Here is a 24589-nt window from a genome sequence, read left to right as displayed (position 1 = left end):
AAGTGATTCTACTATTAGATAACACCTGCAGTGAATAATTAATTTTCTCCACATAAATTCATCCTCAAATTTACATTCCCTAAAACTCATGGATATGTTCCCCCTTGCTTGGTATTTAACTATGTTAAATATGATTTCAAAGTAAACAATTCTTTTTGTATAACATTATTGTTTAAGTATTTCACATCTTTTCTCTTTCTAGTGGATAATAATATTTGTGGATGAAATTAAAATGCTTTTAGAATAAATGTTTTGAGGGTAGATAACTTCCCTCAATTGTTAGGAAAGGAAAGGAAGGGAAGAAGGAGGGAAGGAAGGAAAGGAAAGGAAAGGAAAGGAAAGGAAAGGAAAGGAAAGGAAAGGAAAGGAAAGGAAAGGAAAGGAAAGGAAAGGAAAGGAAGAAAGAAAGAAAGAAAGAAAGAAAGAAAGAAAGAAAGAACAGGGAGGGATGAAGGAAGGAAGAAAGAAAAAAGAAAGGAAGGAGGAGGGAGGAAGGAAAGGAAGGATGGAGAAAGAAGACGGAAAGAAAGAGAGAAAAGGGGAGAGAAAGAAAGAGAGAGAGAGAAAAAGAAAGAAAGAAAGAAAGAAAGAAAGAAAGAAAGAAAGAAAGAAAGAAAGAAAGAAAGAAAGGAGAAAGGAACAAAGGAAGAAAGAAGGAAGGAAGGGAGGGAGGGAGGGAGGGAGGGAGGGAGAGAGGGAGGGAGGAAGGCAGGGAGGGAGGGAGAAAGGAGGTAAGGAAGGAAGGGAGGGAGGGAGAAAGGAAGTAAGGAGGGAGGAAGGAAAGAAATAAAGGAAGGAAGGAAGGAAGGAAGGAAGGAAGGAAGGAAGGAAGGAAGGAAGGAAGGAAGGAAGGAAGGAAGGAAAACACTAACTTCTGTGCTGTGGAGACAGCTCAGTTGCTGAAGAGTTTACAAGAGGATCTGTGCTCAGTTCCCAGCCCGTGGGAACACAGGTTAGTAGTGTGACTTTATGATCCTAGCACTGAGGACCCAAAGACAGGCAGATACCCAGGGCCACTGATAGGTCTAGCCTACTGATAACTTCCAGGCCAGTAAGAAACACTGTCTCAAAACCAAATAAACAATCAGAAAGGATGGACAGCCCTGGAGGGATGATACCCAATGTTGTCCTTTAGGCTCCACATGCAGCATGAAGACCAAGGAGACTCACCCCAACCCAAAGGGCAATCAACAACATTGGCTTCACTTAACCTCCAGATTCCTGAGGCCAGAGTCAGTGTCAAGGGTTTTCTCAGTCTTAAGCCATTTATTCTTCTTCCTATTACTAGTCCTATTTAGTGCCCTTCCTAAACTATTATATGCAGTATTTCTATAGATACTATGGACACACAGTAGGTCCTCAGTGAACACTGAATCTACTGTGGACATCATCTCTTATTTTTATTAAAACATACCAAAATACAGAAAAAAAAACAAATGCAAGAATAAAATACTGTAGTTAACATGTATAAAATGTTTCTAGCCTTCATAGTTTATATATTTATTACTTTATGCAGGAGCACTGTGGGGTTTTCGTTTCATGCTAAGCCCTTATTGCATGGGAACCAAACATGGAGTTACTATGTGTTAACATTTGTCCAAGTTAACACTCACCAAAGAGCTCATACACCCTGTATTTTCAGGCAGATTGTTTGCCATTAGAGAGCCCCAAGTGAAGAGCAGAAGTGGTCCTGAGAGGGAAATGGCATTCCTGCCTACTCTGGGTATCCTAAATTTAATCCCTTGGGGATTACAATGCTGCTCTCTGGACCCAGCACTATAAGCATCTGTTTTGTTTTGTATCTGTGGCTAACAAAGTCCAGCTGGTAAACTCAGTCAGATACAGTATCCTGATTCTGCTGTGTGCCAAACCTTAGCTGGGAATATTGTGATTCCTCACCTCTTTTTTTAAAAGCTTAAAGCAGGTAGTATGCATCTGTAATGAGGTCTGTTACCAAGATGGTTTGACATGAAAGTAGGCACAAGCACAAAAAAAGGCTCATTGACAAAGACAAGAATTTAAGATACAGCTAGGAAAGCTAGAAGCTTCCCCTTCTGAAAGGGAGGTAGACTTTCAAAGGAGGATTTCTCTTTACTTTCAACTTCATAGCTCACAATGGTTAGTGTTAATTATTCCACTGTATTGTGATTACTGGAATCCCTGTGTCTCCTGCTAGACCCTGTATCATAAACATTATATCTTTTAACACCCTTCTATCCATTCAGGGTTGTGAATGGAATCTTTTTTAAAGGATTGAAGTCTGCATCCCAGCCTCGCCCTCATCCCTGAATTAGCACATACCTCTGAATTCTTCAGGCCTTAGTTTTCTATGGTTAAGAAGCCCGGCGTGAACCTGTGAGATGTGTTTATTCCTTATGCTCCTGGAGCATCAGGTTATAATTGCATACGGGTATGGGTGGAGGAAAAAGAATGTTTTGTTTTGATACCTTTGCAAGATAAAGAAGTCGCCTAGACTCATTTGAATACTCTTTTAGTTGCCTTTTAGAGAGTCAGAGAGTTCATACGTCTATGAAATTGCACATAAGAGGATGGGCACTCCCCACGTGCTTAGGAGAACACAGGTTTCTTTCACTAGTGTTCTAGAATCAGGCAGGTTCAAACTAGAAAAGAATCTGGTCTCCAATTTTTATGTGCTTTGTGGATCTAGATGAGAGAAAAAGAAACTGTCAACCAGAAATCCCCATGACTATCATTGTAGTCTCCTGCCACCGAGGGAATCCTGGCCAGACACCTGCTGCTATTATTATGATTATGATTATTATTTTACTTATCTCTACATTTCTGATACCACACTTTGGTAGATCCAAGAATGGTTTTGGCTTTCCAGTTTGCCGGCTTTCTGAGGCTGTACCAGAATCTACTATTCCTTTCATCCTAGATTCTTATCGCTAACATCTTGTCTCTTGTATGAACACATCTGACTTCAGAGGAGACTTTGGATAAAGGAGATCGGCTTGGTGGATAAAGAGATGAAATTTTGGTTCCCTTTGCTGTAGAACTTTCTCACTTTAATCCCTGTGGGGGGCGGGGGGAGTCATAACTCTTTTCTGTTTTCACACAAAATTGGGCTTTTCGCCACTCAATGATACTAATAAAGTCTTTATTATCTGTCCTCACTAAGGTATTCACTTTTCCCAACTCAGTAAAAGAATGTTCCCTTGGATTTTTTTCCCTCTTTTTGTTATGTTCGATTCCTATTAAAGGGATAATAGAAACAGCAGGGTCAGTCCTCAAGTGCCTGGAATAGCAAGTGACCTCTAACAGTAGTAACTATGGTGACTAATTTGGGAAGCTGGAAACAGAGAGGATGATTCTGTTGTGTGCTCTGATGTATAAAAGGAGCTACCCTCATGCTGGGCTCTCCTGACAGCAGTCTCATACAGATGTTATTAAGGTAAAAGTGTAGTGCATATTTTTTTCAACTACTTTCTCTAATAGTCAGTCTAAGCTGCAGGGGCAGTATATTCATTTTTGTGTACAAGCATAGCCGACTGGTGATCTAGACCAATTTAGGATAAAAATTCTCTAATTCAAGGGGACATGCTTACACACAGCTCAGGTGATAGCTTCTTTGTACACATATGCTCCAATAGCTCGAGTCCTGCAGAAGGGCTGTGACTGGCCACGCCTGGAATATAAGCAGCCTACCTCCTGAGGAATCAGGAATCATCAAGTGCAACCATTTACCTCTTCTTGCCTTAGCTGCTCTTCTCTGCGTATTTATAATAAGAAAAGAACCAGATAGGATATGAGAACTGAGGCCAGAGTTAATTCTGGACAACGTCAGAAGGTTTGGTCCCTTCTCCGTCCTTCATAAAAGAAGTGTCAGGGAGAGAGAAACACAAAGATGTTTGCCAGGATGCTCAGGAGTACCTTCAGAACATTTAGCCTAATTCTTACGCTGTAGTCCCTCCACCATGCCTGTAATGACAGGAGGAAGATACTATCCATCTGTCTGGTTTGTACTGTAACCAAAGTGGCAGGAGAAGAAAATGTGGACAAGTCTCCAGCAGGCGCATCCACGTGAAACTGAGCCTTCTTCCATTGTAAATTGAAGCGCAGGACAGAGCATCCCCTAGCTTTTCAGTCCATCCCGTTCAACAGTAGCTAAAACAGCCTGGCTGGTTTCTCTTCTGTGGAAATACGTCTTCATCTCGGTTTTAGTCTGTTTTCCTGTTTGTTCCTAGGGCAAGCCATAAGGCAGCCATAGCAGCCACAAACTCCTTACTGTGTGTATACAACAAGAAGTAAACAACTTGAAAACTGGCAATGACAGCCGCTGTGCCAGCAGCTCTTCTGGACAAACCTGTCTGGGAACAGAACCTGGGGGTTTCAGCCTCAGTGCTCCTCCTCCCAGCACTGGGCCCTCAATGCCAGCAGTGCTTGGCATCCCGGCCTTACACGGCTGGTCTCTATGGGCATTTCAAGCCTGAGCCATCTTCCAGATATTTTATATATAAGTACCATGTGCTTGCCTTTTTTCCTATTTTCAGATCATCAAAGCAGACAAAGCCAGTAATCTCTTTTATTATTATTTATTATTATTATTATTTTATTATTATTAAAAGTGACCTTGAACACCTTTGTCAGACATTTTATTTTGCAGATAAATGAACTGACACAGAGAGGCTAGGGGACATATGTAAGAGACGTGAATGAGGGAGTAGAGTCACAACCAGGACTACATTTCAGGGTTCATGCTGAGTACGTAAGAAGCTATATGGCTTAAAATCCTCATCAGCTTTCAAAGCTACCTAGAAAGCCTTCTCCTTCATCCCTCTGAACCCAGGTACCACCCACGATTCTGCTGCACATCATCCTATCTTGGGTATCAGTAGTGCATTCTGTCTTTTACTAAAATTGTTTACTATTTCTTATTCCATCTTCCCTTCCCATTGCCATGTATACCTCTTGAGCTAGACACTCATCTTTCCTTTACCCTCGGCAGCTAGGGCGTTGTTCTTGAGAGGTGTTTAACAATTGTTTACTACATGGAATTGAATTAACTTGAGCTTTGAGTTTACTGTTGCATTGGTAGTTCTTCACTGCATGGGATCATAAGAAACTAGAAAGCTTGCTGGAATAGATCCCAAGAATTCTGGCTCAATAGTTCTAGAAAGTGTAAAAGGACCCACACTCTCAACAAGTCAACCAACTATTCTGAAGCACTGGTGAGTTCAATCTCTTTCCCATCTCTATTCGGACAACCATTGTTGTAAATACAAAGATGTGGAGTGTCTTCAAGTTTTTAAAGCAGCACAAAATTACTGATTCGCCCAGTGACTCATTCATGAAGCCTTAGCTTCATTAATAAAGATATCTAATTGAAAAGTAATCATATTAACTGTCAGGGAAGTAAGCAGGGTCTTCCGTTTGGTTCCATTCTCATCAAAACGTTCAGTTTCCAAGCTGAGGTCACGTTCCTTAGAGGTGAAGAGGACACCAAGTTCCTCTGTGTATCAGTTGAATTCCATGGGGATGTGTGTACACTTCAAAGGGTAAATAGGCATTTTAGGAGAAAGTAAAGAGTTTAGAGACTTGCTCTTCATAAATCAGGCACGACATGGTTTGTTCAGTTAATCCATGCTTGTACATAAGGCACTAGAGTCATTCCAGACTGCCTACCCAGTGCTTCCCTTCCAGGGGCTCAGAGTGATACGCAGGCAGGGAACCCCGTTCTTCACTCACCCATTCAGAAGGGTGCTCTGGTTAGTTGGGAAGTGTCAGAGCCATAGGAAAGGAGGATACACTGGAGGGCAGGTACCCTGATCATCCTGGGTAGGGAAAGATTGCAGACACTTTTCAGGTCCCAGGAGGCATGGCTGATCCATTCCGCTAACTTCCCAGCTGTCTATGGTGTTGTCTCTAGTGTGTGTTGTGCTGTAGTGTAGGCATGTGTTGATGTCTGCCTCTTGTACTAGACTGAATCCTTCAGCAGAGGCTCTGAGTCTGACTTATATTACCTGGCCCTTTGCCAACTCTCAAGCCTGAACTCAGCTTTCTCCTTCCCTCCCCAGCCTCCAGTCAAACTGGTTTCTTTTACTAAGGTACACCATATACCAAGTGTGTTCTATCCTTCAGGCCATGTGCATGTAGGCATCACATGGCTGCCATATTTTCAACATTCAAATTTTGTATCAGCTGTCATCACCTTGGGTGACTGTGGCCAGTTTTATGAGACGCTTCTTAGTCACGCTTGCCTCTCTTCCATGTTTGATTGTTTATCTAATACATCCCTTTTTAAAATGTATTTTTATTAATTCTTTCAGAACTTTATACCATGCATTTTGGCTGTATTTACCCCATACTCCTCTCCCTAACCCTTTTCAGACTCATCCCACACATCACCACCAGTTTTAACCTAATGCCCTCTTTCTTAAAAATAACCTTTGATTCTAATATGTGTCTGACCAGTTTGTTATCAGACACCCATTCACTGGGAACCTGGAGGACCGAACAGGGGCCACATCCTGGAAAAAAAAATCTGTCTCTCCCCCAGAAGGCAAGTGTCAGTAGTCCCTCACTTAGGAGTGAGGACATATGAACGCCTCCCCTCTCTGCGCTAGAACACTGACTGGTTGGTGCAGGTCTTTTTCAGGTAGCCTCTGGTGAGATCCTGAGTATGTCATTTCTGTCATGTCTAGAAGACATTGCTATGCTCTGACTCCTACAGTCTTTCTGCATGCTCTTCTGAGAAGGTCCCTGAGCTTGGGGTAGGAGGCTGGAGTGATACACATGCTAGTGGCTTAGCACTGCACTGACACTTGGGTCAGTTGTGAGTTTCTGCATTAACCATCACCGACGGCGCAGATAAACTTCTGCGGGCTGGAAGCTGGATTCCATGGGTGCTTATCCAACTGTGCAGGGTAGTTTGGTGCTACATCCACTTAGCAGAAGCAGAATTGTAAGTTCACCCCTGGGGTTTCTTTGGTCAGATGTACAGTAGCAGCATGGATTTCCTTCTTTGGACAGACCTTAATTCCAATGAGAAATCAGTTGGTTACCGCAAGCATGCATTTCCTTCTTTGGACAGACCTTAATTCCAATGAGATATCAGTTGGTTACCCCCATAACATTTGTGCCACTATTTTTTTTTCATTTCATTTTTTATTAGATATTTTCTTCATTTACATTTCAAATGCTATCCAGAAAGTCCCCTATACACCACCACCACCACCCCCCGGGCCCTGCTCCCCAACCCACCCACTCCCACTTCCTGGCCAAGGCATTCCCCTGTACTGGGGCATATAATCTTCGCAAGACCAAGGACCTCTCCTTCCATTGATGGCCATGATTTTATTCAGGAACACATGATTTCCCCTTTCCCAGCTGTCTGTAAAGCACCATCTATGAAAGCGAACCAGCAGGGAGGAAGTGTCCTGTTTAGTAACAACGTGATTTCAACAGTTTCTAGGAACAATATGTGTGGTGTCTTCTAGAATGGGATCTGGTAATCATGAAAGGACAGTAGCAATTGCCTATATTATTTCTGGGGAGGGTCTCTCGAATGTCCCTGACCAACAACTGAAGGTGAAGTATCCCAGCCCCTTAGCCACTCTGAACCACACTGCTGTGAGCTTTCCATGCTCTTGCGGATCACAGTTGGGGATTTAGCTAACTAAGGAGACACAGTAAGATATATATATATATCTTACTGTATATATCTTACACACACACACACATTGTATACTACATCTTTGCAGAACATTTCCAATACTCATTTATTTTTATATATGTTTTATTGGGTTTGAGTGGAATAGTGATCTTCATTTTTTTTCTTTCTTACTGATTTCTATTTACTCCTTCACAATCTATAATAGACTCCTTAAAAATAGATGATTTATCTTCTGTATTTGCCACCCTAACTCTGGTGACTGGAAAACTGGAAGTGTTCAATAAAAGAATTGCTAGCAAGAATATTGGCTGCTTTAGTGTCTTGCACAGTGTTTACTAAATACATATTAAATGAAAGAATGATCAAACAATTCTAAGATGTAACAGCACATCTCTCTCTCTCTCTCTCTCTCTCTCTCTCTCTCTCTCTCTCTCTCTGTGTTAATGTGGACTCCCATATGCCATGGCACATGTGAGGAGGTCATAGAAAAATTACATTTCAGTCAGTTATTTCCACCAAACTCAGGTTATCAACTTGGATAGCAAGTTCTTTAACTCATTGGACCAATTCATCAGCCCCACTCAAGATGAATTCTTAACTCCAGTAAATTATTATTTGCTCCTTTTATTCACAAGCCATGACAGTTTGGATTAATGCTCCACACACACTCGCTTAATAAAGCTGTACACATGTTTTTGTTCTACTTACAGTTTACAAAGCACCGTCCCATGAATTTTCTCATTAAATAGTTTCAATAAGACATTTGCATATAAATATTAGTAACTCAAATGCACCTAATAGAGACAGAGAATAATAAAGGATGAAGCACTCCCAAGAGAACTCTAAAGTTTTTAAGGCAAGAGCCAGCTAACAGTGGCTGCGATTGATAGTTACCATGAGCGAATGGAACCCCAAGGTATCTGCATACTCTGTAAAGAAAACAACAAAATACTTCTTCTTTATGTAAAATGTGTTAGTTTTAAAATATTAACAAATAACCTACTGGCTAACTTCTAAAATAAAAGTTCTATAGTTCAGGATAAGGCAGCTGTTCTGACTTCGCAACCTCTGCTGCAGACTAACAAAATCTTGGATTCCTTACTATCTGCTAGCTTATAACATTACTCTTCAACCATTCTCTTTTCTTTTTTTATATTTTTTCTTGCATATTTTCTTTCTTTTACTCCAGAGGAAACAGATATATTTTATATTTTAGCTCCACAATAAACATTCTTTTCTGCTTTTTGAACTCTATCTTTATGAGTTCTACCAGCTATGGGGCCCCCCAGAAGTTGACTAAGGTGACTTTATGAGGCTTCCCTCTGTAGTTTCATCTGCACAGGATGTTATTTTTCCTATGAAATTAACTTCTAGGACAATTGGAGAATGCATTTGAAAGGGTAAACATTTACAACAGCTCTAACCTTGGCTCCAACACAGAAGGGATTCTCCTTAAGAGATGACAAATGAACTGTGCCTAGGTCTCCCAGCATTGGAAGGTGTAGAGAGAATATCCTGTGTATTGTATGGATATATCTCCTGTCAATTTAAAAGAGCATATGGCCTATAGAAAAGGGTAGAATAGAAGTTGGGACATCTGGGAAGGGAAAGGGAATTCTGAGATGCAAGGTGGGGGATTGGCCCAGGAAGATATGACTAGGCAGACATGTGGTAGCTGAGCACAGGTAACCAGCTACATGGTAAAATGTAGATTAGAATAAATGGGTTAATTTAAGTTGTGATCTGGTCAGAGACTAACTTAGCTATATGGCAAAGGAATTTGTAAACATATTTTAAGTCTGAGCCTTATTTCTAGGAGCATGGGGCAGAGAGGAAGAACCAGCACCAGCTTCTACAGGAAGGCTCTTGGCAGGGTCCCTGAGGCTGCTCTAATGTGCTCTCAGAGCTTGCTGCCTCGAATCTGACCTTTTTAATTCTTCTCTAACACTCCCTTTTTACAGCCTCGTGACTTTCCCTGGGTTTACAGGTGACACACCTGTCTGTGTCAGCTTTTTCTCACTATGCCAGCGTGCAGAAAGCACAGTCGGCCCCTTTGATGCCTCTTACAATTCCAAGTCTATGAACTTGGTACACTCATCTATGGTCACACCTTCCCTGGCAAAGCTCAGGTCCTAGGCTGTGAGCAAAGACTGGAGCTGACGCTGGTTAGAGGGCTTGCTGCCCTGTCTTAACAACCCATTAACAGCTTAAGGGGATTTGCAGTACACTTTGGTTAGCAAAGTAAAGAGACCAACCTAAGTTGCCAAGTTGCCTGAATTAGAGGAGTCTTAATTATACATACAAACACACAGAAACACACAGATACACACACACACACAGACACATACATACATATACAAACTTATATACACATGCTCACATATATATACACATGTACACACATACACACATGCACATGCATACACGCATATGCACACCTACACATACATGCACACTCATACATGCATATACACACATACATATACACATGTACATACATATAGACACATACATAGACATATACACACACACACACGTACACACTCTCACACACACACACACACACACATATATAAACATATGTATAAAGAGTCATCCCCCACTGCACTTCCCATCCCATCCCCCACCATAGGAAAGAATCTCCTCTTATTCATAATTTTCCTATCATATAGTTATTGATAACATCAATACTAAGAAATGTGAGCCTACAGACAGGGCTACAGCTTGAGAGTGGCTACTATATATATATACACATATATATATATATATATATATATATATATATATTTGTTTTTAATTTTAAAAAGGCTTTCTTTCCTTTCTTGAGAATGTGAAGAAACTCCATCAGGGCCAGAAAACATTACCATGGCATTTCCTGTAAAGGCACATAGGTGCCTAGAATGCTTTGAGACCTCTTATTGAACTAACAGTCCTGATAAAACACTTTAGAATGTTTCTGAATAAACAGACTAGAAATAATTTCTTGAGTTTATTCTGTATCATTGTCCCAACCCCAACTTTTCTGAATAGACAAACCAGGGCTAATTTTTCAAAATAACATAGCATCCTTGCTTCAGCCTAAACTCTTCTGACAAAGCTGTCATTTAAAAGAGGAACTTCTTCCAGGTGCTACCAATTGCTGCTGCGTAAGGAATACTACTAGAACTCTAAGAGGCAGGCTGTCCTGAATATATGGAGAAAACCAAGAACAGGAGACTTCTCGATATGTAAAAGTTACATGTCCTTTCTGCTGTGTAGAAGTTTCTGTGAGGTAGAAGAAGATATGGAGGTGAGGGGCCTTATGAACAGGAAGGAAGAGTGTGTAGAGATGGGAGATGCTGTCCACAGTGAAGGATGAGTGCGTACAGGTAAGGAATCCTACACTCAGGGAAGGAAAAGAGTGTAGAGACAAGGGACCCCATCCACAGGGAAGGAAGAGAGCTAGAGATGAGGGACCTATTGAGCATGCACTCCCAGAATCATCTGTTTTCACTTTAAATTCCCAGGAAAAAAATGAGTGATGAGATTTTTTTTAAGTCACTTAGTAAACACAGAAAGCAATGGCATTGGTTATTTAAACAGGGAAATGATATGATCAGTGCTTTAATCTAAGACTAGTTATCATGCTTCCAAGACAACAGTGAACAAACTTATGCCCCAAAGCCTATGGATTGACACACTCAAAATGTGTATATGATTGTGGCTTTTCTCATTAGCATGTTTTGCTTTACCAGTGAGCATACGTGTGAATTCTCAGCTAAGTCATATATTTACCTAGAGTCCACCATGTTACTTAACCTACCAGTATGAAGAGGTAAGTTGATGCTTCTCACACCAACTGAGTTGTACACTGCCCTATGGATTTTCTAGTTCTTTGCGGGAGCTTCCATTGCTCCTTCTTCAGGCATTTACCTAGGCAGCATTTCTCAGATAACAAGTGATCTGGAATCCTCTGGGGAGCTTGCTGAGATGTGGGGCTAGACTGAGTAGGGCTTGATTGGGTGGGGCCTGAGATTCTGTGTTCCTAACTCTCTGGTGTCATAACCACAGGTTGAGTAACAGACACTATAGTTACCTTACACCTTGTGCTTGGTTCAAGTAGTAAGGTTTTCTTCAGTTGTCCTTTCTGGTCTACCCATTTGCTCCAAAGTCTGTCAGACCTCATCTGGAGAGTATCCCTTCTCTAGAGAGATTAGAGAGATGCCCTTGTCCTGTCCAGGTTTCTACTTCCATCATTTTGGTCAAATCTTCTGGCTTCACTATTATATTTTATTACCTACTACACCTTGGGTGTGCCTCTATGCCACAGGCAATGTCTACATCTAATTGGAAACCATCCCTCACAGTCTGCAATTCCACCTCCAAGAGCTTTAATTGGGTGTGCTATGGGTACCTAATTAATCAGTGTGGCCCTCCCTAAGCAAGTTCAAGCAGTCTACTTCCCTGAGATGTCTTGCTGGATCCTTTGCCTTCCTCTGACAACTATTCCTCCCCGTGGAAGTGCCCTGGCTGCCAACCGGAGTTCCATGACTCTGGTCATGCCTCCTGGGGTATCATTCCTAAGAAGAGATCATTTCCTCACTAAGGGAAAAGGAAGCTCTGATTCATGTTTTTATTCGGTATTAATGGGGAGCGCTGTATCTTCAAAAAGAGAAATGTATTTCCAGAAACATCAGTTATGCTTTTTTCTTTCAAGCAATTTTAATATTTACTAATTGTATCTCTTCCTTCCCAAATGAAGACAACTGGCTGATTACTTGTAGTAAATGTTGAATGATGGTTAAAAGGTTAAACATTTGTCATTTTTACAATTAGTCATTTGTATATCATTGACTTTTAATTATGTGAATCTATTGACAATTTGATATTCCTACTTTTTATTCATTTCATAAGATGTTGAACAGAAGAACCCCAATCAGTGATTCTTCATTATTTTTAAGCTATAGTAGAATTTATTCAAGCAAAGACTTTCTTTTTAAATTTAATTTTTTTTTTACTTATTTACTTTACATCCCTCTGACTCGCCTCCTCCTGATCATCCTCTCTCACAAGCCCTCCCCATTTCCCATTCCCTTCTCCTCAGAGCAGGTGGGTACTTCCTTTCCCACTGAGGCCAGACAAGGCATCTGAGCTAAAAGAACATATCCCACATACAGGCAACAGCTTTTGCTATAGTCCTCGTTCCATTTGTTCAGGACGCACATGAAAACCAAGCTGCACATCTGCTACATGTGTGTGGGGAGGCTGAGGTTCAGCACATGTATGTTCTTTGGTTAGTGGTTCAGACTCTGAAAGCCTCAAGGATCCAGGTTAGTTGACACTGTTAATCTTCCTGTGGAGTTCCTATCCCCTTTAGGGACTGAAATCCTTTCTCCTATTCTTCCACAAGAGTCCCCAAGCTCCACCCAATGTTTGGCTGTGGTTGTCTGTGTCTGTCTGAGTCAGCTGTTGGCTGAAGCCTCTCAGACTAATATTCAGTCAACATTTTAAGAATGTAGCTGAACTCTAGGGGCTGAGATTTCTTCAGGAAGTTGGAGTCTTTTGGGGGGGTTGTTTTTTTGAGACAGGGTTTCTATGTGTAGCCCTGACTGTCCTGGAACTCACTCTGTAGACCAGGCTGGCCTTGAACTCAGAAGTCCGCCTGCCTCTGCCTCCCAAGTGCTGGGATTAAAGGCATTCGCCACCATGCTCAGCTCAAGGAAATTGCAGTCTTGAAGTGAAGATGAAACCCAGGTGCTAGGAAACTGACTATCTGCAATATATATATATATATATATATATATATATATATATATATATCTTCTATTCTATTAACTTGGCTCTGTTCTGAGCAATGCAGAGATAGATCATAATTTCTCCCTAACTGCCCAAAAGTATAAATAAACTTAGTTTTCTCTCTCTCTCTCTCTCTCTCTCTCTCTCTCTCTCTCTCTCTCTCTCTCTCTCTCTCTCTCTCTCTCTCTGCCCCTGTGTGTATGTATATGTGCATGCATGCATGCATGTAATAGATAGATAGATAGATAGATAGATAGATAGATAGATAGATAGATAGATAGATAGATAGATAAAGTTATAGTTATACATTATATTATTTCCTCTAAATGTGGACAAGCTTTTAGGCTCACATCTAGGCTTCCTAGCCTTGGGCTCTAGTTGCTGAAATGTGATCTTTTATATTTCTGATCTGTTAATTTGTGTGTTCTCTTCCTGTGGTACTTTGCCTCATGTATCTTATTTTTTTTTTTTTATTTGCCCTATCCTCAAACCTCCATCTCCTCAGCAGACCTTCATACTCTGTTTAGTTTCTATGTTTGTGCAGAAATACAGCTTACTTTTTTGTCTTGTGTCACTGGTTAGGATCTTGTCCTACCAAAATAGTCAACTCCTCCTCTTTTCTTCTTAATTTTATGGTTGTTAGTATCAAGAGAGTAAGTTTTATATTTATTAATTCATGTCTAAAGACAAAATTCCCATTATTGACCAGAAAAAGAAGTCTGCTGTGGAAGATTTTACCATTTCAGAACCCAAAGATGTCAAGTCTAAATAACAGTGTTTTGGTTTTTCCCATAAGTGAGTATACAGGATTTATTCCGTCATGTTTAATAGCCTTATGAAACATACAATACAGGGGCTTAGGAGAAGGTACTAGGGTAAAGAGCATGTACTGAGCTTCTGAAGATCCCAAGTTTCAATGCATAGCACTCATGTAAATAGCTCACAGCTACCTGTAACTCAAGCTCCAGGGAAGATATGATGCCTCTGACCCCTCAGGCCCCTGCACCCATGGGCACCTTCCCTAATGTATACATATACACACACCCATACACATATTATAAATGAATAAATAAATAAATAATGTAAAAACTGTTTTAAGAAGTCATGTGCCCCTACATGGATCTGAGAGCCCCAGTCATTCACATGTTAAAAGTAAAATGTACAGGGCCTAAGGAGGTGGCTCATTCTGTAATGTTCTTGCTTTATAAATATGGGGACCTAAATTTGACACCAACAACCACATAAAAAGTCCATAGCACCAAGCTCAAGCAATCCTAGCACATACCTATAATCCCAGCCCTGCAAAGGCAGAGAAATGACATCCCTTGAGATTTACTGGCCAGCTGGTACAGCAGAATATAACAGATTCCAGTTCCAATGGCAACCTGTCACAAACAATATGATATTGGAAAATCAAAAACAAAAACAAAAACAAAAAAACTAGACACTGACTCCTGGCTTCCACATGTATACATCAGCTCATATATACATAAACATATGTACAAATATATAGAATAACTATAAACAGACAGTAAGATAGATAGGTAGATAGATAGATAGATAGATAGATAGATAGATAGATAGATAGATAGATGGATAGAGATAGATAGATAGATAGATAGATAGATAGATAGATAGATAGATAGATAGATGATAGGTAGGTAGATAGATAGATAGATAGATAGATAGATAGATAGATAGATAGATAGACAGACAGATATTTCAGATGATGCAAAGAGTCCCTGTTCCTGTCCTAAAGTCTATAGGAGGCTGTCAAAGGCACACCTCAGCTATACTTAGGAATCCTAACTTGGGTGGCCGTAGAAATTGTCCTTTGCCCTCCAGGTCCATCCATTTGGCTATGAGTGAGGTAGCACAATCACAAAGGAACTCACACAATATGTACTCACTGATAAGTGAGTGGTTCCTCACTCAAGATGATGCCCTCCAGGTCCATCCATTTGCCTAGGAATTTCATAAATTCATTCTTTTTAATAGCGGAGTAGTACTCCATTGTGTAAATGTACCACATTTTCTGTATCCATTCCTCTGTTGAGGGGCATCTGGGTTCTTTCCAGCTTCTGGCTATTATAAATAAGGCTGCTATGAACATAGTGAAGCATGTGTCCTTCTTACCGGTTGGGGTATCTTCTGGATATATGCCCAGGAGAGGTATTGCTGGATCCTCCGGTAGTACTATGTCCAATTTTCTAAGGAACCGCCAGACTGATTTCCAGAGTGGTTGTACAAGCTTGCAATCCCACCAACAATGGAGGAGTGTTCCTCTTTCTCCACATCCTCGCCAGCATCTGCTGTCACCTGAATTTTTGATCTTAGCCATTCTGACTGATGTGAGGTGGAATCTCAGGGTTGTTTTGATTTGCATTTCCCTGATGATTAAGGACGTTGAACATTTTTTCAGGTGCTTCCCTGCCATTTGGTATTCCTCAGGTGAGAATTCTTTGTTCAGTTCTGAGCCCCATTTTTTAATGGGGTTATTTGATTTTCTGGAGTCCACCTTCTTGAGTTCTTTATATATATTGGATATTAGTCCCCTATCTGATTTATGATAGGTAAAGATCCTTTTGTAAGGATCCATTCAGTATGCAAATAGTGAAAGTCAGTCTGTACTCAGGTGAGAGAAAAGAGCATAAGGTGTCCTCAATCCCAGGTATCTGCCTCTCCTTTGAGCAGAGGTTAAATGATGCAAATGGGTCAGGAGAAGCAAAGGTTGTTTGCCAGGTCCAAGGGCCCTCCTCACTCCTCAAGTCCTAGTCTGAATCAGCATTCTTTGCTCTCCCCTGAATCTCCTTTCATGGAGTTCCTTGCCTTTTTCATTAGGAAGGCATAATGAGAGAAAAGGACATGAAAAGTGGAAATCATAAAACTATACAGCAGATCTAGTCCCGACTACACCCCAAGCTGTTGGAAAAAAAAAAAAAGCCCTTAGCACACATTGGCCTTTTACAGAGCATAAGGCAGGGACAAACTAAAAGTTTACCTGGATACCTGAACTCTGGACTTGTGGTGGTGGCAGTCATCATTGTGAAAGGACACACAGACGTCCTCTAGAGACAACTGAGTGACATTGATCTAGGTGCTTTACATTGTACACCAGTGATCGACCTCTAACCAAATGCCGATTAGGATTCTTCCTGAACACTTTAATTTCAAAACTGCTAGTCCACATCTCTAGACTTTGTCCTGAGCACTGAGATTGTGGCTTTAAGAGTCACCATAGGATGAGTCATGTACTTGAAATGATCCTTCAGGGAAGCCCAATAGGCACACTGCCAAGTGACCTAACCGAATGGTGAGCTTCAACTAAGAAAAGCTCCTGAAAATGAAGGGCTCATCAATTTCTCACCACCTTGAAGCCCAGAATACTTTTAATTAACTTATGATTAATTAGCTACTAGGGATAGTGGGATGAGTGATTAATGGTTACATGGATGGCATGGGAAAGTCTTTAAGATCCAGGGTCCCTGAGTAAGGTCCTTAATGATGTCTCTTTCTCCTCTGTGGGTAAGTATCATGGAGGTACAAGATAACATATTTTGCAGAACAATCTCTCTAGCATATCCACAGCACCAGAGTATAGGGTTAACTATCACTGTACATACTACACGCATGTACATATACAAATACTCATAAAATTTCTTCCAAGAAATAGTATAACTGTATATGAATATGATTGTTTTTTCAGGTATTTTTTTATAGGGTATGACTACTCATTTTATAGTAATGGGAAGCTGATTAATACAAACATGGGCTTCTATAAGAATCATTTATTTAATATGAAGTAATTCAAGATTATCTGCTTTAGGAGGACAACTGCACGCTGATTCTACCCACAACAGCCAGCTCGTCACCACAGTAACCATGCCTTAATGTTTTCATTCTTCTAGTTTTATCAACAATTGAGCATTCAAATTTTTATAGACAGGGTCTCACTCTGTTGACTAGGCTTGCCTGCAACTGGAATCTCCTGCTTGAGCTTCGCCGAGGTGGGACTTCAGGTGTGAGCCATCACATCTGGCAATGTCTACTGATTTTATTATGTGAATATTGCATCAACTTGGGAAGGGATGGTGAAGGTCATCTGGTCTGACCTCTCTACATCTCACAAACACTGCCTATGTTATTCCCTCTCCTCTGAAAGGGATATTCCTGACTGAAAACCCAGAAATTTGGGTCGGTGAAGTCAGCTGTTAAGACAGTCTCAGATATTTCTTACTTTAAGTAAACACAAAGTAGCCTCTTAAGGATTAGAACAGTGAAAGAATTTTCTTTTCTCTCTACTAATAGAATAATTGTATGCAAATAGACAGGCATGGAAATACCCAACTAGAGTTACTGATTTTCCCAAATTCCCTGTCTTTGGGCAGGCACTTCTCATTCTTGTTGTACACCCTATTTTTCCATTAATGCTGTCACCACCCTAGCTCTAGCTGTCTTGATCTCCTCTTTACCTGTTAAAAATGGCCTCACCAACTGGTCTTCCTTCTGCCTTCTTAAGCTTCTCATTCTTCTCAAAGCATCATGGTATGTCATCATGAAACCTAGTTTCATGTCGGTCTGTTCTTCTCCATTACACTAATCCAAAACTTGAAACTTTTTCAAAAATCCCTGGGATGGTCTTGCCTTGCCTTCCTTGTCTTCCTTACCCCATCCTCATCATGCTGCCCAAATGGGTCAAGTGCTGTGGTTCTGTTTCTCTGCTTCTTCCCTTGGGGTGTCCTGCCCGATTCACACCAGGCAGAAAAAGATGAAGTGAAGTTTGAATCGGATAGGTGAGTAGCATCCTGGAGCAACAGTGTATGCCAGGGTGGGGGAATGGAGGGTCGAGAGGATGGGGAGTGGAGTAGGGTATAAGGAGGTGGGGGGTTAGGAGGGTAGTATCTCCAAATATTTCAGCATTACATCTCTTTAGTCTTATATCTATTTTAGAAAATAGCTCTCTTGGCTTGTGCTTTCCATTTGTGGTAAACAAGGACTATATAAACCTTGGAAAGTGGGGCCCCCTCTGCACTCCATTTCCAGGTCCACAATGTCACTTGAATCCCTGGAGGCCTTCTGCTGCCATAGTTAACCAGGTAAGATCCCCTAATCCCGAAATTGCTGCCTGCTGAGTTCCCAGCAAGCCCAGCAGTCTTGAGGTCTTCCCTGCCCCCCCCACTCTACCCAACCCTGCTCCATCTTCCAATGCATACCTCTAACCACAATCCCAGATGCCATCAGAGACTACAAGGTGAAATCCCTACCCTAATTCCTTGCCTGATGGCCCCTCTGTGCAAACCCAGTAGCTGTGAGCTCTACCCTGCCCCCTCTGTACTCCGTTTCCTGGTCAAAGCTTCCCTCTATATCCATGGATGCTCTACCCAGAGCAAACAGAGGCCTGCAACCACCAGGGAACACCATATCTATCCACATCCTGGAAGCTACTACCACCAAGGACAACTTGCAAACAAGCTATCAGGGAATGCCCACTCTGCCTGTATCCCTGGAAGTCTGCTGCCACCAGGGACAAAAAGGTCTACCTGAAGCCCTAAGGCCTGCTCCCATCAGAGACTACCAGGTCTGCCAACACTAGGGTCAGCCAGATGGCTAAAGTCCAGCAGTAAGAATGCAGTTAACAAAAGCCATGGCAATAGGGCACCATTAGAACCCAACTGTCCTACAACAGAAAACCCTGAATAATCTAACACACCAAAATGGCAAGAAAATAACATTAAATCTAATCTTATGAAGATGATAGAGTCCTTTCAGGAGGAAATGAATAGTCCCTTAAAGAAATACAGGAAAATACAACCAAACAGGTAGAGGCCCTTAAAGAGGTAATGAGAAAATCTAAGGTGAAAGAAATGAACAAAACTGTTCAAGATCTGAAAATGGAAATAGACTCAATAAAGAAAACACAACTGAGGCAATTCTGGAGATGGAAAACCTAGGAAAGAGAACAGGAACTACAGACACAAGCATCACCAATAGAATACAAGAGATGGAAGAGAGAATCTCAGGCATTGAAGATACCATAGAAGAAATTGATACATTGGTCAAAAAAAAAAAAAAAAAGCTAAAGCTAAAATGTTTATAACAAAACTTTTTCACATCATAGAAGGAAATTACCTTAACCTAAAGAAAGAGATGCCTATAAATGTACAAGAAGCTTGGATTAAAGCTAGATTTCAACAACTACAGAAGCAACAGAAAACTTACAAACTCATGGAAACTGAGCAACTCTATTCATCGATCACTGGGTCAGGGAAGAAAGAAAAAAACAAAGAATTAATTAATTGAAAATGAAGGCAAACAATGAAAGCAGTGCTAAGAGGAAAGTTCATAGCACTAAGTGCCTTCATACAGATATCTGAGAGTTTTCATACTAACAATTTAAAAGTACACCTAAAAGTGCAAAAAAAAAAAAAAAAAAAAGAAGCAAACACAGTCAAGAAGAGTTGACAGCAAGAAATAATCAAACTCAGGGCTTTGTTTCTCATCACTCAATTAGAAACAAAGAGAACAATACAAAGAATCAACAAAACCAATAACTGGTTCTTTGAGACTATCAACAAGATAGACAAACCCTTAGCCAAAGCAACTAAAAGGCAAAGAGACAGTATCCAGATTAAAATCAGAAACGAAAATGGAAACATAACAATAGATACTGAGGAAGTTCAAAAGATAATTAGGTCTTAATTCAAAAGCTTTTACTTCACAAAAGTTAAAAAAAAAAAAACTAAATGAAATGAATGATTTTCTAGACAAATACCACTTACCCAAGTTAAATCAAGATCAGGAAAACTATCTAATTAGTCTTATATTCCTAAGGAAATAGAAGTAGTCAATAAATGTCTCCCGACCAGGAAAAAAAAAATAGAGCTCAGGGCCAGATGATTTTAGTACAGCATTCTACCAGACCTTCAAAGAAGAGATAATACCAATACTCCTCAAACTATTCTACAAAGTAGAAACAGAAGGAACACTGCTAAACTCATTCTATGAGGCCACAGTCACCCAGATACCTAAACCACACAAAGACTCAACAAACAAAAAGAATTTCAGACCAATTTCCCCCTAAGAATATTGATGTAAAATTTTTCAATGAGACACATGCAAACTGAATCCAAGAATACATCAACAACATTATCCACCATGATCAAGTAGGCTTCAACTCAGAGATGCAGGGGTGGTTTGATTTATGAAAAATTCATCAACCTAAAACACCATATAAACAAACTGACAGAAAAAGCCCACACATGATCATCTCATTAGATGCTGAAAAATGTCTTTGACAAAATCCAACACCCCTTCATGCTAAAAGTCTTAAATCACAGATACAAGGCACATACCTAAACACAATGAAAGCAATATACAGCCAGCCAAAAGCCAACATCAAACGAAATAGAGAGAAACTTAAAGCAATGCCTATAAAATCAGGGACAAGACAATGCTGTCCACTCTCTCCAGATCTCTTCAATACAATACTTGAAGTTCTAGCTAGACCAATAAGACAACTAAAGGAGATAAAGTGGATACATGCTGGAAAGGAAGATGTCAAAGTATCCCTATTTATAGATGATATGATGATACTATACATGTGACCTCAAAAATTCTACCTAAGAACTCCTACACCTGATAAATAGCTTCAGCACAATGGCTGGATAAAAAAAATAACTAAAAAAGAAAATCAGTATGATTCCTTTATATAAACATCAGGCTGTGAAAGAAGTTAGGAAGACAACACCCTTCACAATAGCCACAAATAATATAAACTATCTTGGTGTAACTCTAATCAAGCAACTGAAAGACCTGTGTGACAAGAACATCAAGTTTCCAAAGAACAAAGTTAAATAAGATATCAGAAGATGGAAAGATCTTCCATGCTCATGGATCAGTAAGATTAATATAGTGGAAAATGTCCATCTGACAAGAACCAATCTCCTGATTCACTGCAATTCAATTCCCACTTAAATTCCAATTATTTACAGACCTTGAAAGAATATTCTCAACTTCATATGGAAAAATAAAAACCCAGGATAGCTAAAACAATCCTAGACAATAAATGAACTTCTAGAGGTATCAGAATCCCTGCCTTCAAGCTGTATTACAGAGCAATGGTAATAGAAACTGCATGGTATTGATATAGAATCAAATAGATGGATCAATGGAATCAAATTAAAGGGAGCCAGAAATAAACCCACACACCTATGGACACATGATTTTTGACAAAGAAGTCAAAACCATACAATGGAAAAAAGAAAGCATCTTCAACAAATGATATTGATCTAACTGGATTCCGCATGTAGAAGAATGCAAGTAGGTCCATATTCATCACCCTGTACAAAACTCAAATCCAAGTGGATCAAAGACTTCAATATAAAAATCAGGTAAAACTAAATCTAATAGCACAGAAATTGTGGAAATAAATTTTGACCACATTGGCACAGAAGACAACTTTGTGATCAGTATACCCACAGCTCAGGCAATTAATAAGATCAACAATTAATAAATGGGACTTCATGAAACTGAAAAGCTTCTGTGAGGCAAAGGACACTGTCAATAGGACAAAATGATAGTCTACAGAGTGGGAAAAGAACTTCACCAACCCTATATCTGACAGAGGGCTAGTATCCAAAATATAAAGAACTCAAGAAGTTAGACACAAATAACTCAAATGTCTTAGGGTTTCCATTGCTATGAAGAGTGCCGTGACCAAGGCAACTCTTACAAAGGAAAAGATTTAATTGGAGCCGGCCTTCAGGTTCAGAAGCATGGCTGTGTCCAGGCAGGCACGGCACTGAAGGAGCTGAGAGTTCTACATCTTCTTCCAAAGGCAAACAGGAGAAGACTAGCTTTCAGATCATGGTGCTAGGAAAAGAGTCTCAAACCCCACTCTCAAAGTGACACGCTTCCTCCAATAAGGCTACAGCTACTCCAACAAGGCTACTCCTCCTAATAGTGCCATTCCCTAGGTCAAGCATATTCAAACTGCCACATTCCATTCCATGGCCAGCACAGAATTTTTCAAAGACTTGAGTCTATGGTGGCCACACCTAGTCATAGCATAAATACATGTAGTCCAACTTCAAAAATCCTACAGTCTATAACAATCAATCTCAACGATATTAAGAGACTAAAGTTCAAAGGCTCTTCTGAGATTCATCCAATTACTTAGCTATAATCCCCTATAAAATCAAAATCAAAAAGCAGATCACATGATATATATTGCCATTCCAAAACATTATAGTGAAGAAATATTGGAGCAAAGCAAGACCAAAACCAGCTGGGAAAACTCCAAACTCTTCATCTCCGTTTCTGATGCCAAGGCACTCTTCATTTCTACAACTCCCTTCATCTTTATTGACTTTAGCAACTTTCTTCTCTTAGGCTGGTTCTACTCCTTATTAGCAGATTTCCTTAGTAGTCATGCCACAACTCTGGCATTTCTAACATCTTGGGGTCTCCAAGTAAACTAAAACTTCATAGCTTCTTTTTCCAATATCTGGGATCCACACATGATCTTCTGGGATCTTCCAAAGGGCTTGGATAACTTCTCCAACTCTGCCTTCTGTAGCACTCTAGGCTCTGGTTGACTCCACTCCACTGCTGCTGCTGTTCTTAGTGATCATCCCATGGTACTGGCATCTCTAATTTGTTGGAGTCTTCCACTTGCAATTAAGCTTCACCAATAGCCTCTCATAGGCCCCATTCATGGGTCTGAGCCTTCAATTTCTTTGCATGACCTCTTCAGTACCGGGTTGTCAACTTCAACTGAGGCTGCACCTTCACCAATGCTCTTCCATTGACTCTCACCTGTTTTCCATGACCCTTTCATGCCTTCAAAGCCAGTACCACCTGGGTGACTCTTACATATTACCAAGCATACCTGCAGCACAAGGTACAACCTTGGCTATCTCTGGAACACAGTTTCTATTCACTCTCAGAAAATACTTCACAGAAGTTTTACCCCAGTAATGCTGGTCTCTTCTTAATCACTGCCAACTTCTTAGCTCCAGGTAACCAGCATCAATTGTCTCAGAAGTCTCTTCTGTTCTTTACTCTAAAGCCAGAGCTACATGGCCAAAGCTGCCAAGTTCTATTCCTCGCTGGGAGTGGGAACATGGTCCCCTTGTTCTATTACACTATCACCAACTTTCTTTTTTCCAACTCTTTCATTGCCTAAGATTTGTTGTACTAGAACTTGCTCAGTAAACTGACCTGGAACTCAGAGATCTTCATGGCTCTGTCTCTTGAATGTTGGGATAAAAAGCATGTACCAACAAGCCTCTGACTAAGCTTTACTTTACCTGAACTTGCTCTATACCAGGCTTGTCTCTGTCTCCTGGGATTAAAGGCATATACTACATGTCTGGACCTAAGCTTTTCATGGCAGCTGTGCCTCAAGATCTGGATCACAGATGTGACCTCCATTTCTGAATTGTAGTTTGTTTCAGATTAAAATTCTGAATGAAAACAATAACTAGATAATAATAACTATTCCTTATTCAGCTGCAAACACATAAACAATAAGCTTAGCTGGGTGTAATACTGCCTTAAGGTCATGACTCCCTTAATTTGTTTATCTTCTTGAACACAGGATTCAGCTCCATTGGATTCCTGGTAACCAGTTTTTACTTGAACCATCTATTTGGTATTTTTCCTTTTTATGCTTGCTGTGTTTCATCAAAGTGTTCTTCATGAGAGTAAACCAGAGGACAAAGTCTATGCTGGGTTTTTTTGAGACTTACTTTGTCAGTGCCTTAGCCTCAAGGAAATTCTTCAGACAAGGGTGAAAAGCAGCCACATTCTTCACCAAAATATCACAAAACAGGCTCCAGGCCACCTACTAACTCTACACATCAGTTTAGGAATTAGTTCCTTTTTAACCTGAGCTAAAATTAGCTCTATACTTAGCTCTGAGACTCTGGATGGAAGCAATGGATATGTTCTTTACTGATCCTAGACTTACACTCCAAGAAGAAATACTAATATTCTCATCTAACCCAATGAGCACTTCATAAATTGCCTTCCTCTTGAGAAAAGCACGCATGTAGATGTTATCTAGTTAAATGAACAGCAGCGTTTTCAAAGAGTGGAGTCACTATCTTAGCTAAAGAGGAACATCCAGCTTTAATTGTGTATCTCCAAGATTTATCAGGCTGATATATCTTCTTC

Source organism: Mus caroli, unplaced genomic scaffold (assembly GCF_978045245.1).
Source record: "Mus caroli unplaced genomic scaffold, Mus_caroli_1 scaffold_4, whole genome shotgun sequence".
Classification (NCBI taxonomy): domain Eukaryota; kingdom Metazoa; phylum Chordata; class Mammalia; order Rodentia; family Muridae; genus Mus; species Mus caroli.
Note: the sequence above shows the minus strand (reverse complement) of the source record.